Raw genomic sequence first — 14,420 nt, 5'->3', positions numbered from 1 at the left:
ATGGGAAGAAATATTTGGTTTGTACTGCCGACTAAGACTCCAGAGAGTTCACACCGAACTGTAGAGGATTGTTCTGCTATTTGCACCCAGGACAGAACTATAGCAGAAACCCATGCACTTTGTTTGTTATATCAATTGATAAATAATGTTATATCTTGACTCTGGCATCCAGTCGTCATCGGATCACAAACCATAATTTGCTGTGCAAAAGAAAAGGGCTTTCAATGGCGGCGGGACCACCCAGCATTCAAAGGGGAGAAGAATGTGCCCTATCCTCAAAACAACAGCTTCCTGCACATGCGCATTACTGTATGTTTCATGAGCATGCGCAGTGCTGGTCTGACTAGCTGCTCATCGCGGTTGCGAGAATATTGAATGGAGCAAACTAACAGAGTTAGTGGGTGTGTGAGGAGGAATGGAGCCAGCGGAGTGGGCAGGGAGGCTTCCTAAAGACACTGCAGGCAGCAGATCCCAAATAACAAGGTACCGGTCCTGTGTTTGCAGAGAACGGGCCGAAAAAGTCTGGATTTCTTCCTTCGCCAGGCCCGGGGTAACGGCCGCCATCTTTATAGGGGGCAATGTGCAGCAGGGCGCATGCGTGGTCATCCTGGTCCAGGTAGCAGGAGGAGAGAATATTGTGACTTTCTATCCTGGACTGAATGGGATGGATTTTGGAAACTCCTTTTACAGGGGGTCAGAAGGGGAGAATTTACACACAGTAAACTCAAACCAAGGGAAATGTTTGTCTCTTCTCAGTTTCTAATCTTGAACTTACAGTCTCCTTTTCCAATTCCTTTTACAGCAGGGCTTTAGAACTGAACCCAGCCAGAGCAGAGGGAGATAGAAAACTGGGAAAGGAAAGAAATGGTGGAGATTGGATCTCTTGGTTTGGATTTCTCATCACAGGAAGGAGAGTGTGTGTGGGACTGTGATTTACAGTTTGGGGTGGGGGAGGGGAGACAAGAGGAAAAAATATTCTGTAGCAAATGGAATTGTCAATTACTAATTTCCATGCTGGACTGACAGTGATTACTTTTATTAACTCCTTTTACAGGGTCTTAGAAGGGAAGGATTTTCAGATGCTAAACATCATCAAATATTAAGATTTGTAGATTGGAAACGCAAACCAAACATCACATCAACATCTGACTGAGTCACTCGATTCATCAGGACCTGAATATAATTGACCTTTGAATGTGGAAGGGGAAATGTTTGACTGTTCTTTCTATGGGAAAAGATTTCAAACATCAATGTGACTGGGAAAGCACTGAGACACACACACATACGACTGAGAGTGTTCCAGTGAACTCACTGCGGAAAGAGCTTTAACCAGTTACAAAACCTGAATAAACATTGCACCATTCACAGTGGGGAGAAACTGTACACGTGATCTCTGTGTGCGGATGAGAAAATGTGAGAATGGTGTGAAGCTATTCAGTTATCCATCCCAGCTGGAATTTCATTGACGCACTCACATTGGGGCCAGCACCATGGTGAAACCGTGGAAATGTGGGGACTGTGGGAAAGGATTCAATTATCCATCTCCGCTGAGAAGCCATCAACGTATTCACACTGGAGAGAAGCCGTTCACCTGCTCCGTGTGTGGCAAGGGATTCACTCAGTCATCCACTCTGCTGACACATCAGCGAGGACACACTGGGGAGAGGCCCTTCAGCTGCACTTACTGTGGTAAGAGGTTCAGGTCTTCATCCCACCTGAGTGGACACCAGCGATTTCACACTGGGAAGAGGCCATTCACCTGCTCCGTGTGTGGAAAGGGATTCACTGTGTCCTCCAACCTACTAAAACACCAGCAAATTCACACTGAGGAGAGGCCGTTCAGCTGCAGTACCTGTGGAAAGAAGTTCAGGCATTCCTCCAACCTCACTGCACACCAGCGAGTTCACACTGGGGAGAAACCATTCATCTGCTCTGTGTGTGCAAAGGGATTCACTCAGTCAGCCAGCCTTCAGTCACACCAGCGAGTTCACACTGGGGAGGAACCATTCACCTGTTCTGTGTGTACGAAGGGATTCACTCAGTCAGCCAGCCTTACGTCACACCAGCAAGCTCACACCAGCAAGTTCACACTGGGGAGAAGCTATTCAGCTGCACTTCCTGTGGAAAGAGGTTCAGGTCTTCATCTAATCTTAAAGTACACAAGCGAGTTCACACTGGGGAGAGGCCATTCACCTGCACTGTGTGTGGGAAGGGATTCACTCAGTTAGCCAACCTGCTGTCACACCAGCGAATTCACAAGTGACTGCAGGGATTGGATTTTGCTGTTACTGCTGCTGTTAGTCACATCCAGGACTGATAGTCAGATAGTATTAGCTTTGATTCTGCTGATATTAACAACCCTATAACTGGATGGAGTTTAATTTTCTGGATCTGTCACTGATTATCTGAGCTGCAATGTCCCTTTTTAAAAGCACCATCTGTGATCTTTCCTCTTAATTCAAGAACTTGATTACAATAAAATTATGAATTTTTACTTCAATCCTAAACTGACCTTTGGAGCAAAGACTACAATTCAGTGTCTGAGAGGTTCCACTGATTAACATCTCCAATTAGAGAGTGCTGATTAATCCTTGCTGACAATTCTTACTGACTTGTACATTCCACACAGAGATACCTCCATGATGAAATTAATTTATCAAGGAACATAAACAAAACAGTAAAATATTTTACATGCACATCGATAAAAGCTTCAGCAGTCAACACTGATATTGTTGAATCTTGGAAGGCGCTGAGTTCAATCATTTCTGACAGCAACATTTGGGAAAGGTGGAGCCCACAACAAAGACTGGTTTGAGACCCACTCAGCAGAGATGAATCTGTCATTGAAGCAAAAAGCAAAGCCTGCCTGATTACAACATAAACCCAACAACTAGAACATTATGTAACTTGCAAGTAGCTAAGACAGTTGTTAAAAGACAGGGAGATACTATGTAAATAAACACTGAAACAGCCGACGTCAAGAAATCCAAACTGCCTGTGACAATGGAAATCTACGTGCTGTGTATGATGGGATCAGGAGGGCGCTTGGTCTGACCATCACCAAATGGAGGGTGAAGTTCTCACTGACAGATGTAAACAGATGTCCCATTGGGTTGAAACTGCTGTGAGCTGTACTCCTGTGAGAAGGACATCTCCCAGTCTCTGCTTGACTCCCTCCTGTAGCTTCCTGTCATGATTGGGTTGGACGAGGAACCCTCATCACGTGAGCTCGAAAAGGCCATTAATTGCTTAGCAAGCAGAAAGACACACGGCAAGGATGGAATTCCAGCTGAACTGCTCAAGCCCAGAAAGTCCCATCTACTGTCACAGCTTCGTGACCTCCTCCTCCTCTGTTGGGAGGTTGGATCCATTCCACAGGACACGTGTGTGATTGAAGAATGATCACAATATACTAAAAGAAAGGTGACAGAGGAGATTGCAACAACTACAGGGACAACCTTCACTAGGGTCAGGCCTAAAAGACTCCATCTACTTGCAGACCGAGTGTATCCAGAAGCACAGTGCGGTTTCTGTGCTGGCAGATCTACAGTGGACATGATCTTCTCCATACGCCAGCTACAAGAGAAGTGTACAATTGGGATTGAATCTAAAAAGCTGCCAGCTTCTGTATTGAGAAAAGTGAAAGGTTATAATTACTGAGTGAAAGTAAACCTTTAAGTATGAATCACAATGAACTTGTACAATTGTAAAAGGCATCGAAAAGTTTGATTCCCTAAAGATAAGCTTCAGCCTTGAGGTTCTGTTCCGGAGCTCACAAGCTGTGGGAAGCTCCACCCTCTTTAACTTTTCAGTCTCAGAAGGCTGAAGCTCCTTTTGCCTGTGAAAGGGAACTTTTTCAGTTTTATTTTTCTTCAGTTTTATTACCGTCATTTGGAAAGGTGCCTGGAGGAAGAAGAAAAAAATTACATTTGGGCAAAGCTGATAAAAATATCAAGAGAATTGGAAAAACAAAGATTGAAATGGGGTTTGGTTCATCCTTGATCTGAAAATGAAGTTATATAAAGGTGACACAAGTGTGCACATTTGAGAATGTTTCTTCAGCCCCTTTGCTAACAAGCTGAGAAGTTAACCCTTTCCACTGATAGCACGGTGACAATTTAAACAAAAGGCTTTGATTTTTAAAGATTTGGCTTCATCCCATTTGTTATCATTCAGGACAAAGTGCCTGAGAACAGGAGATATGGGAGTGATCTACAATCTGATTGCAAGTACCTGTACTTATGTCTCTGATCTACAAACACCATATTATGTGAGTATTAAATGGGACAATATAGTTCCTCCAGTGCTCCTGAATGAGATAGAATAGTTATTCATGAAATGGTGCATTTAGAATAAAAGATAAAGAAAATCACACCACCAGTTGGGAAATGGAATAATTCACCTGGGTATAGTTCAATGGAATAATCAATCTAATGTACATGTACATTCTAGTTAAAGTCAGGGAAGTGTAGATGAGAACAGTAAACAGAGATTTCTCTTGGTGATATTTGTGTCCTTGCCTCTGTATTTTAAAGAAACTGAATTTGATAGTCTAGCCACTATCCGAGACTCCAGAAACAGGCAGGGTTAGATCAGCAAAGATCTTCAGGCAGACACCCCATTGATATTTTGATAAGATCACCTGAAAGACCAAGAGTGACTTGCGTAGGTTGGGACATGCAGCATGGTATTGGGATACAGCGTGAGTGTGCAGATGTGATATGTTCCATGTGGTGTAATTAACATGTGGAAATGCATGGTGACCCTGCACTGAAGAGCAGGTCCCAGACATGCCCAGCTACTCGACAACAGAACAACATGGAGTGATTATTGTGGAAAATTGAATGAGACATTTTAAATCATCAGGACATTAACACACACTCCATAGTGAAAATAACTATAAAACAATCAGCATTGAATTAAACACACTCGTATCTATTAAACGGAATGAAGTTAAATTGAAGAGGGAAATAGAATCTGGATTTAGAAAATATCCACAAGGTGGATGCAGGTGAACAGAGAGCCGGAGAATCTTTAAAGTCCGTGCATGAACTTCTGTTTGAACCAGATATATTTACGACATGCCAATAATTTAGAATTGTGAGAGATGATCAACAGGTGGGGAGGATGAATCTGTAAGACCATAAGACATAGGAGCAGAAATTAGGCCATTTGTCCCATCGAGTCTGCTCTGCCATTCAATCATGGCTGATAAGTTTCTCAACCCCATTCTCCTGCCTTCTCCCCGTAACCTTTGATCCCCTTATGAATCAAGAACCTATCTATCTCAGTCTTAAATACACTCAATGACCTGGCGTCCACAGCCTTCAGTGGCAATGAATTCCATAGATTCGCCACTCTCTGGCTAAAGATGTTTCTCCTCATCTCTGTTCTAAAAGGTCTTCCCTTTACTCTGAGGCTGTGCCCTCATGTCGTAGTCTCTCCTACTAATGGAAACATCCTCCCCACGTCCACTCTATCCAGGCCTTTCAGTATTCTGTAAGTTTCAATCAGATCCCCCCTCATCTTTCTGAACTCCATCGAGGTCTATGCCCAGAGTCCTCAAATGTTCCTTATATGTTAAGTCTTTCATTCCTGGGATCGTTCTCGTGAACCTCCTCTGGATCCTCTCCAGGGCCAGAACATCCTTCCTGAGATACGGGGCCCAAAATTGCTCACAATATTCTAAATGTAGTCTGACCAGAGCCTTATAAAGCCTCAGCAGCACATCCCTGCTTTTATATTCTAGTCCTCTCGAAATAAATGCCAAAATTGCATTTGCCTTCCGAACTACCGACTCAACCTGCAAGATAACCTTAAGAGAATCCAGGACCAGGACTCCCAAGTCCCTTTGCACTCCAGATTTCTGAATTCTCTCTCCATTTAGAAAATAGTCTATGCCTCTATTCTTCCTACCAAAGTGCATGACCTCGCAATTCCCCACGTTGTATTCCATCTGCCACTTCTTTGCCCATTCTCCTAACCTATCCAAATCCTTTTGCAGCCTCCCCGCCTCCTCAATATTACCTGTCCCTCCACCTATCTTTGTATCATCTGCAAACTTAGCCAGGATGCCCTCAGTTCCTTCATCTAGATCATTAATGTATAAAGTGAAAAGTTGTGGTCCCAACACTGACCCCTGCGGACCTCCACTAGTCACCGGCCACCATCCTGAGAAGGACCCCCTTATCCCCGCTCTCTGCCTCCTGCCAGACAGCTAGTCATCTATCCATGCTAGTACCTTGCCTCTAACACCATGGGCTCTTATCTTACTGAGCAGTCTCCTGTGCGGCACCTTGTCAAAGGCCTTCTGAAAGTCCAAGTAGATAACATCCATTGGCTCTTCTTTGTCTAACCTACTCGTTACCTCCTCAAAGAATTCTAACAGATTTGTCAGACATGACCTCCCGTGATGAAACCATGCTAACTTTGCCCTATTTTATCATGCACTTCCAAGTATTCTGAAATCTCATCCTTAATAATGGACTCTAAAATCTTACCAACGACCGAGGTCAGGCTAATTGGCCTGTAATTTCCTGTCTTTTGCCTCACTCCCTTCTTAAACAGGGGGGTTACATCAGCAATTTTCCAGTCCTCTGGGACCCTCCCTGACTCCAGTGATTCCTGAAAGATCACCACTAACGCCTCCACTATCTCTTCAGCTATCTCCTTCAGAACTCTGGGGTGTAATCCATCTGATCCAGGTGATTTATCCACCTTCAGACCTTTCAGTTTTCCTAGCACCTTCTCCTTGGTAATGGCCACCATACTCAACTCTGCCCCCCGACTCTCTTGAACTTTGGGGATGTTACTCGTGTCTTCCACCATGAAGACTGATGCAAAGTACCTATTCAGTTCCTCCGCCATTTCTTTGTTCCCCACTACTACTTCTCCAGTGTCATTTTCCAGCGGCCCAATGTCCACTTTTGCCTCTTTCTTAACCTTTATATATCTAAAAAAACTCTTGCAATCTTCTTCTATATTACTGGCTAGTTTACCCTCATATTTAATCTTCTCCCTCCTTATTTCTTTTTTAGTTGTCCTCTGTTGGTCTTTGTAGGCTTCCAAATCCCCTGGTTTCCCACTGCTCTTCGCCACATTGTATGCTTTCTCTTTAGCTTTTATGTTGTCTCTGACTTCTCTTGTCAGCCATGGTTGCCTCGTTCTCCTTTTAGTATGCTTCTTCTTCCTAGGGATGAATTTTTGCTGTGTCCCCCAATATTACTCCCAGAAACTCCTGCCATTGTTGTTCCGCTGTCTTTCCTGCTAGGTTCATCTCCCAGTCAATTCTGGCCAGCTCCTCCCTCATGCCTCTGTAGTTGCCTTTATTCAACTGTTATACCATTACATCTGATTCCAGCTTTTTCCTCTCAAATTGCAGGGTAAATTCTATCATATTATGGTCACTTCCTCCTAAGGGTTCCTTCACCTTAAGCTCCCTTATCAAATCTGCCTCATTACACATCACTAAATCTAGAATTGCCTGTTCCCTAGTGGGCTCCACCACAAGCTGCTCCAAAAAGCCATCTCGTAGACATTCCACAAACTCCTTTCCTTGGGATCCACTACCAACCTGATTTTCCCAGTCTACCTGCATATTGAAATTCCCCCATGATCACTGTAACCTTGCCTTTATTACACGCCTTTTCTATCTCCTGGTGTATCTTGTGCCCCACATCCTGACTACAGTTCGGAGGCCTGTACGTAACTCCCATTATGGTTTTTTTACCTTTGCGGTTCCTCAACTCTACCCACACAGATTCTACATCTTCTGACCCTACGTCATTTCTTGCTATCAATTTAATTTCATTTCTTACTAACAAAGCAACCCCACCCCTCTGCCAAACTGCCTATCTTTTCGATAGGATGTATATCCTTGGATATTTAGCTCCCAGTCCTGATCCCCTTGCAGCCATGTCTCCGTGATGCCCACCACATCATACCTGCCAATTTCAATCTGCGCCACAAGCTCATTTACCTTATTTCGTATACTGCGTGCATTCAGAAACAACTCCTTCAGTCTTGTATTTCCCTTCCCCTTTCTCATTGTCGTCCCTTTATCTGATGTGCTTGAAGTTAGATTCCTAGCCCTTTCCAAACACTCTGTCCTATTTTGTGTTCTGAGGACTTTAATAGCCTCTCCTGGGCTCTCCTTTCTTTTCAGTTTTTTCATAATTTTCCATGAAGTTGGATCCACCCCCCACACGTTAACCTGCTGCTTTGTTTCCCATCCGCTCCACGTCTACTTTGTCTGTCTCCTTTAGCATCTTATATAACTCAATTAGATCTCCTCTCATACTTCTAAACTCTAGCGAGTATAGGCATAAACTGCTCAATCTCTCCTCATTAAACAAGCCCCACATCTCTGGAATCAATCTAGTGAACCTCCTCTGAGCCTCCTCCAATGCAACTACATCCTTCCTCAAGTAAGGGGACCAAAACTGTGCACAGTAATCCAGGTGCGGTCTCACCAATGCCTTGTACAGTTGCAGCAACACTTCCCTATTTTTATACTCTATTCCTTTAGCAATAAATGACAAAATTCCAATTGCCTTCCTTATTGCCTGCAGTACCTGCACACCAGCTTTCAGTGATTCATGCACAAGGACATCCAGATCCCTCTGCACTGGTGCATTCTGATGTTTCTCTCCATTTAAATAATAAGTCGCCTTTTTATTCTTCTGACCAAAATGGATAACCTCACACTTATGTAGTGAGATGTAGCTCTATTAAGTCCATCTTCTTTACTCCCGCTCCTACTACCCCGTTCTCTTCTTTTCTCTCTCTCTCTCAGACAGTGGAGTTGAAGCCCAAGATCAGCCATGCTCATTTCGAATGGTGGAGGAGCTCAATGAACCGTACGGTTTATTCCGGTTCCTATCTGTTATCTTAAGGAGGCCAGTGTCTTGTGTAGGCCCAGACCAAGTGGCAGGTTCCCTTCCCTGAAGGACATTAGTGAACCAGTTGGGTTTTTATGACAATCCAGCAGTTTTCATGGTCACTTTTTCCTCGTGCCAGCCCCACAAATTCCCAGATTCATTCAGCTCAATTTCACAACCTGCCTTTGTGTTTTTGTGGGTTCTCTCTCATTCCTTTTTTCTATTTTAAATCAATTTCACAGGGTATTAGAAGGGGAGGATTTGCAGTCGTGAAACTGAAACCAAACATCACATCTGGATCTGAAGGAGTCGCCCAATTTATTGTAAACTGATTTTGAACATGAAGGGAAAAAGCACTGTTCAAAGTGGGGAGAAACCATGGAAATGTGGAGGCTGTGAAGAGGGATTCAGATGCCCATCTGAGCTGGAAACTCATTGGCGCACTCACACTGGGGAGAGACCATTCACCTGCTCCGAGTGTGGGAAGGGATTCACTCGATCGTCCAACCTGCTGACACACCAGCGAATTCACACTGGAGAGAGACCATTCACCTGCTCCGAATGTGGGAAGGGATTCATTCACTCATCCGACCTGTTGCAACACCAACGAGTTCACTCCTCGGAGAGACTGTTCACCTGCTCTGAGTGTGGGAAGGGATTCAATCAGTCATCTGACCTGCTGAGACACCAACGAGTCCGCACTGGGGAGAGACAGTTCACCTGCTCGGAGTTTGGGAAGGGTTTCACTCGGTCGTCTGACCTGCTTAAACACCAGCGGGTTCACAGTGGAGAGAGGCCATTCACCTGCTCTGAGTGTGGAAAGGGATTCACTCAGTCATCCAACCTGCTGCAACACCAGCGAGTTCATACTGGGAAGAGGCCGTTCACATGTACTGAGTGTGGGAAGGGATTCACTCGATCGACAGGGCTGCAACAACACCAGCGGGTTCACAAGGGGGAGAGGCCGTTCATCTGTTCTGAGTGTGGGAAGGGATTCACTCACTCATCCAACCTGCTGAAACACCAGCGAGTTCACACCAACGAAAGACCTTTTAATGCCCAGACTGGGAAATGCTTTAAAAGTACCCGGGACCTGATGTCCCATCAACATGTTCACACTGACGAGAGACCGTTCAGGTGCTCTCACTGTGGGACTGGGTTCAGGCGAGCATCTCACCTCACTGGACACCAGCGAGTTCACACTGGAGAGAGGCCGTTCACCTGCTCTAACTGTGGGAAGGGATTCACTCAGTTATCGCACCTGCTGACACACCAGCGAATTCACACTGGGGAGAGACCATTCACCTGCTCCCAGTGTGGGAAGGGATTCACTCACTCATCTAACCTGCTGAGACACCAGTGAATTCACACTGGAGAGAGGCCGTTCACCTGTTCTAACTGTGGGAAGGGATTCACTCAGTTATCGCACCTGCTGACACACCAGCGAGTTCACACTGGGGAGAGACCATTCACCCACTTCCAGTGTGGGAAGGGATTCACTCAGTCATCTAACCTGCTGAGACACCAGCGAATTCACACTGGGGAGAGACCGTTTACATGCCCAGACTGCAGCAAGTGTTACAAAAGTTCCAGGGAACTGATGCATCATCAACGTGTTCACACTGATGAGAGACCATTCAGGTGCTCTCACTGTGGGACTGGGTTCAGATGAGCATCTCACCTCACTGCACACCAGCGAGTTCACACTGAGGAGAGGCCGTTCACCCGCTCCCAGCGTGGGAAGGGATTCACTCAGTCATCTAACCTGCTGATACACCAGCGGGTTCACACATAAAGACAGTGATTGGATTTTACTGTTAATTATATTCAGGAGTGAACGATGTTCATTAGGGTCTGTTTCACTGATGTTAAGTTATAGGCATTAATGTCAAGTTATAGGCATTAATGTTCTGGACAAAAGTCAAATAAATCAGCTTTGTATTACACACACAATATTGAGTCTTTTTAAGATCACAAGTAAATACAATGATGAGATTTTCCTGTTAATTCCACCCGGGACTGAACGATTTTCATTGGGGAGTATTTCTGCTGATGTTCGTAAATTCCAGCCCAGTTATAGGTGTTAATATTCTGGATAAAAGTCAAATAAATCAGCTTTGTGTAAAACGCACTGTCTGGTGAATCTTGTTAATCTAACACAAGTTAGTTCCTTTTGAAGTGCTCTCCCTCTCCCCTGTCTCCTCCATCCTCACCTCCAACAACAAGTGTGAGGAGCTCATGGAGCTTCTTTGTCACTAAGATTGAGACAATCTGATCAGCTGCCTCTGCTGCTTCCCTCCCTTCCAGTAGTCCACCGGGACAAACTATCTCTAAAACTCCCCCTTGTCCGAGCCCAGAATCCACATCTTTCCCCAATTTCTCTCCCATCTCCTTTCATGCTGTCTCAGTGCTCATCTTGTCCATGAGACCCACCTCTGTTCCCTTAACCCTATTCACACTAAACTGTTGACCACCCAACTTCTCCATCTCAACAATATCAGCTAATGTTTCTGTCTCTCTCCTGGTACTGTTCCCCTCACCTTTAAATCCACCATCATCACCCATCCTGAAAAAAAACTTTTTCCACAATCGTCATTGTAAACTACCGCCCCATCTCCAACCTCCCTTTCCTCTCCAAAGTCCTTGTACTTGGTGTCCCCCAAGGATCTATCCTTGGCCCCTCCTATTTCTCATCTACATGCTGCCACTCGGTGACATCATCCAAAAGCACCGTGTTAGTTTTCACATGTACACTGACAACACCCAGCTCTACCTCACCACCATCCCTCTCCATTCCTCCACTGTTACTAAATTATCAAACTGCTTATCCCACATCCAGTGTTGGATGCGCAGAAATTTCCTCCAATTAAAAATTGGGAAAACCAAAGTCATTATCTTCGGTCACCACTACAAATCCCATTCCCTAACTACCGAGTCCATCCCTCTCCCTGGCAGCTGTCACAGGCTGAAACGCACTGTTCGCAATCTTAGTCTCATATTTGACTCCAAGATGAGTTTCTGACCACATATCCACACCATCACTAATACCAGATATTTCAATCTCCATAATGTTGCCTGTATCCACCCCACCCTAGCTCATAAGACCATAAGACATAGGAGCAGAAATTAGGCCATTCAGCCCATCAAGTCTGCTCCGCCATTCAATAATGGCTGATAAGTTTCTCAACCCCATTCTCCTGCCTTCTCCCCGTAACCTTTGATCTTCTTACCAATCAAGAACCTATCTATCTCGGTCTTAAATACACTCAATGACCTGGCCTCCACAGCCTTCTGTGGCAATGAATTCCATTGATTAACCACTCTCTGGCATCTGCTGCTCCAGCCCTCATTCATGTCCGTGTTACCTTTAGACTTGATGATTCCAATACATTCCTGGCCAACCACTCACATTCACCCCACCCCCATATGGAAACGTGAGATCATCCAAAGCTCTGCTGTCCATGAGTTTTCTCACAACAAGTTCCATTCACTCATCACCCCTGTGCTCGTTGACCGACATTGGCTCCTGGTCATGGAATGCCTCAATTTTAAAATTTGTATCCTCATTTTCAAATCCCTCCATGGCCTCGTCACTCCCTATCTCTGTAATCTCCAGTCACATGACCCTCTGCGCTCCTCTCATTCTGCCCTCTTGAATACCCAGGATTATAATTATTCCATCATTGGTGGCTGTGCCTTGATGTGAAGCTTTTAAATTCCCTCCCTAAATGTGAGGTGAGGGAACATTTTTTCACCCACGGGGTAGTTGGAGTCTGGTACGAACTTCCTGAAAGGTTCGATTGAGGGATTCAGAAGGGAGCTGGGTTGCTACCTGAAAAGAGAGAATGTGTAAGGTTACGGGATAAGGCAGGGGAGTGGGACTAGGTGGTATGCTCTTTCAAAGAGCCAGTGCAGACTCGATGGGCCGAATGGCTTCCAGCACTGTGATTATCCCTATTCTGGATTGGGGAACTATACTCTATCTGTATGATTGCAGTGCTGTTAACAAAGTCAGTGTGAGACAATCTGTTGTCAGCTTGATTACCTGGTGTCTGAAACTACACAATTCAATATTTAGAGTCAACAAGATGAACAAGGAAACATCTCATGGCCCAAAACTCCAGCTCGATATTCACAGGAGAAAGCCTGTTATCTAACACCTCGAGTGGACAGAACAGAGGAAGACCCCAACTGTAAGGAACCCTCGAAAATTTGTAAATATCTTTCAAATGCTGACAGGTTCCAGCTGAGTTTCCCTCACATTGAAGTGAATGGAAGGTGAGAGTGTGGTTATTCTAGAAATATAAAAAACACTAGTTAGAGCACAGTCCAGTTCTATTCAGCACTTTACAGGAAGGATGTGATCACACTGGTGAGGGCACAGAAAAGATTTATCTGGATGATGCCAGGACTGGTGATTTTAACCCTGAGGAAGATTTGGAAAGGTGGGTGTTGTTTTCTTTGGAATAGAGGATGCTAAGGGGACATTTAATTGATGTGTATAAAATGATGAGGGTCCCAGATAGATTGGATAGGAAGGACCTATTTCATTAACAGAGAGGTCAGTAACCAGGGGGCTGAGATTTAAAGTAATTGGTGGGAAGATTAGAGGGGAGTTGAGTAATGTTTTCACTTAGAGGGTGGTGGGGAACTTTAACTCACTATCTGAAAGGACGGTAGAGGCAGAAATACTCACATTTAAAAAGGACTGGGATATGCACCAGTCATGCTGTAATCTACAAGACTACAGACCAAGAGCTGGAAAGTGGGATTGGACTCATTTTCAACCAGTACAAACATGATGGGCTGAATGGCCTCCTCTGTGCTGTAAATTTCTCTAATTCTGTGCTGACAAGTGGTCCTCATGTTTTTATCCAAGACAGGCCTCAGCCCAGTCATTTGCTCCAAGTGTTGATGTGATGGGTCAAGTGAAGAGGTGCCAGGTATCTGGAGCAGCAGGAGCAGTAAATAAAATCGAGATGTCAGTGAATACTGATAAAGTTTATCAGTATCTTGTTTCATTTTAATAACTTCTGCTGAATGTGGCCCTCGCCCAGTGCCAGGATATTGGATCAGAGCCACCATGGAAAAGGATTTGACACCCCTGAGATAGACAATGTCAAACAGATCCTCAGTATCTCTGTAACTTCTTCCAGCCTCACAACCCTCTGTGTCAATACAAGATGCTGGTGTTGGATTACACCCTGAGATAGACAATGTCAACCTGACTCCCCTCATCCACCAGCACAGCAACCTCTTCACAAAACACAAACAGGTTTTCTAAGGTGTGACATTCTTTTCCAGAATCCATATTGAGGATCTCTAATGGATCCTTCTCTCCCCCAGTGATCAGAAACAGAATCAGAAACCTTCAAGCATCTTCCCTGTGATCGTGGCCACACTGATGGGCCTGTCATTTCCTGACTCTGATTTGTCCCCGATTTGGAAAGTGCGAACACCATGAGCTACTTTCCGATCTCAGGGAACAATCGCTGACTCTATTGAGCTGTTGAAGATACGGACAAGAGGTTCACAGGGCAC

The 14,420-nt window shown here is 44.8% G+C and overlaps 1 pseudogene; it reads left to right on the top strand.

The window, feature by feature from the left end:
* Positions 1-1,702: 1,702 nt before the first annotated feature.
* Positions 1,703-10,968, top strand: LOC121292936 (annotated as a pseudogene).
* Positions 10,969-14,420: the final 3,452 nt, after the last annotated feature.

Source organism: Carcharodon carcharias, chromosome 21, assembly GCF_017639515.1.
Source record: "Carcharodon carcharias isolate sCarCar2 chromosome 21, sCarCar2.pri, whole genome shotgun sequence".
Classification (NCBI taxonomy): Eukaryota; Metazoa; Chordata; class Chondrichthyes; order Lamniformes; family Lamnidae; genus Carcharodon; species Carcharodon carcharias.
The sequence above is the reverse complement of the archived record's forward strand: the minus strand, read 5'-3'. Positions and strand labels throughout refer to the sequence as shown.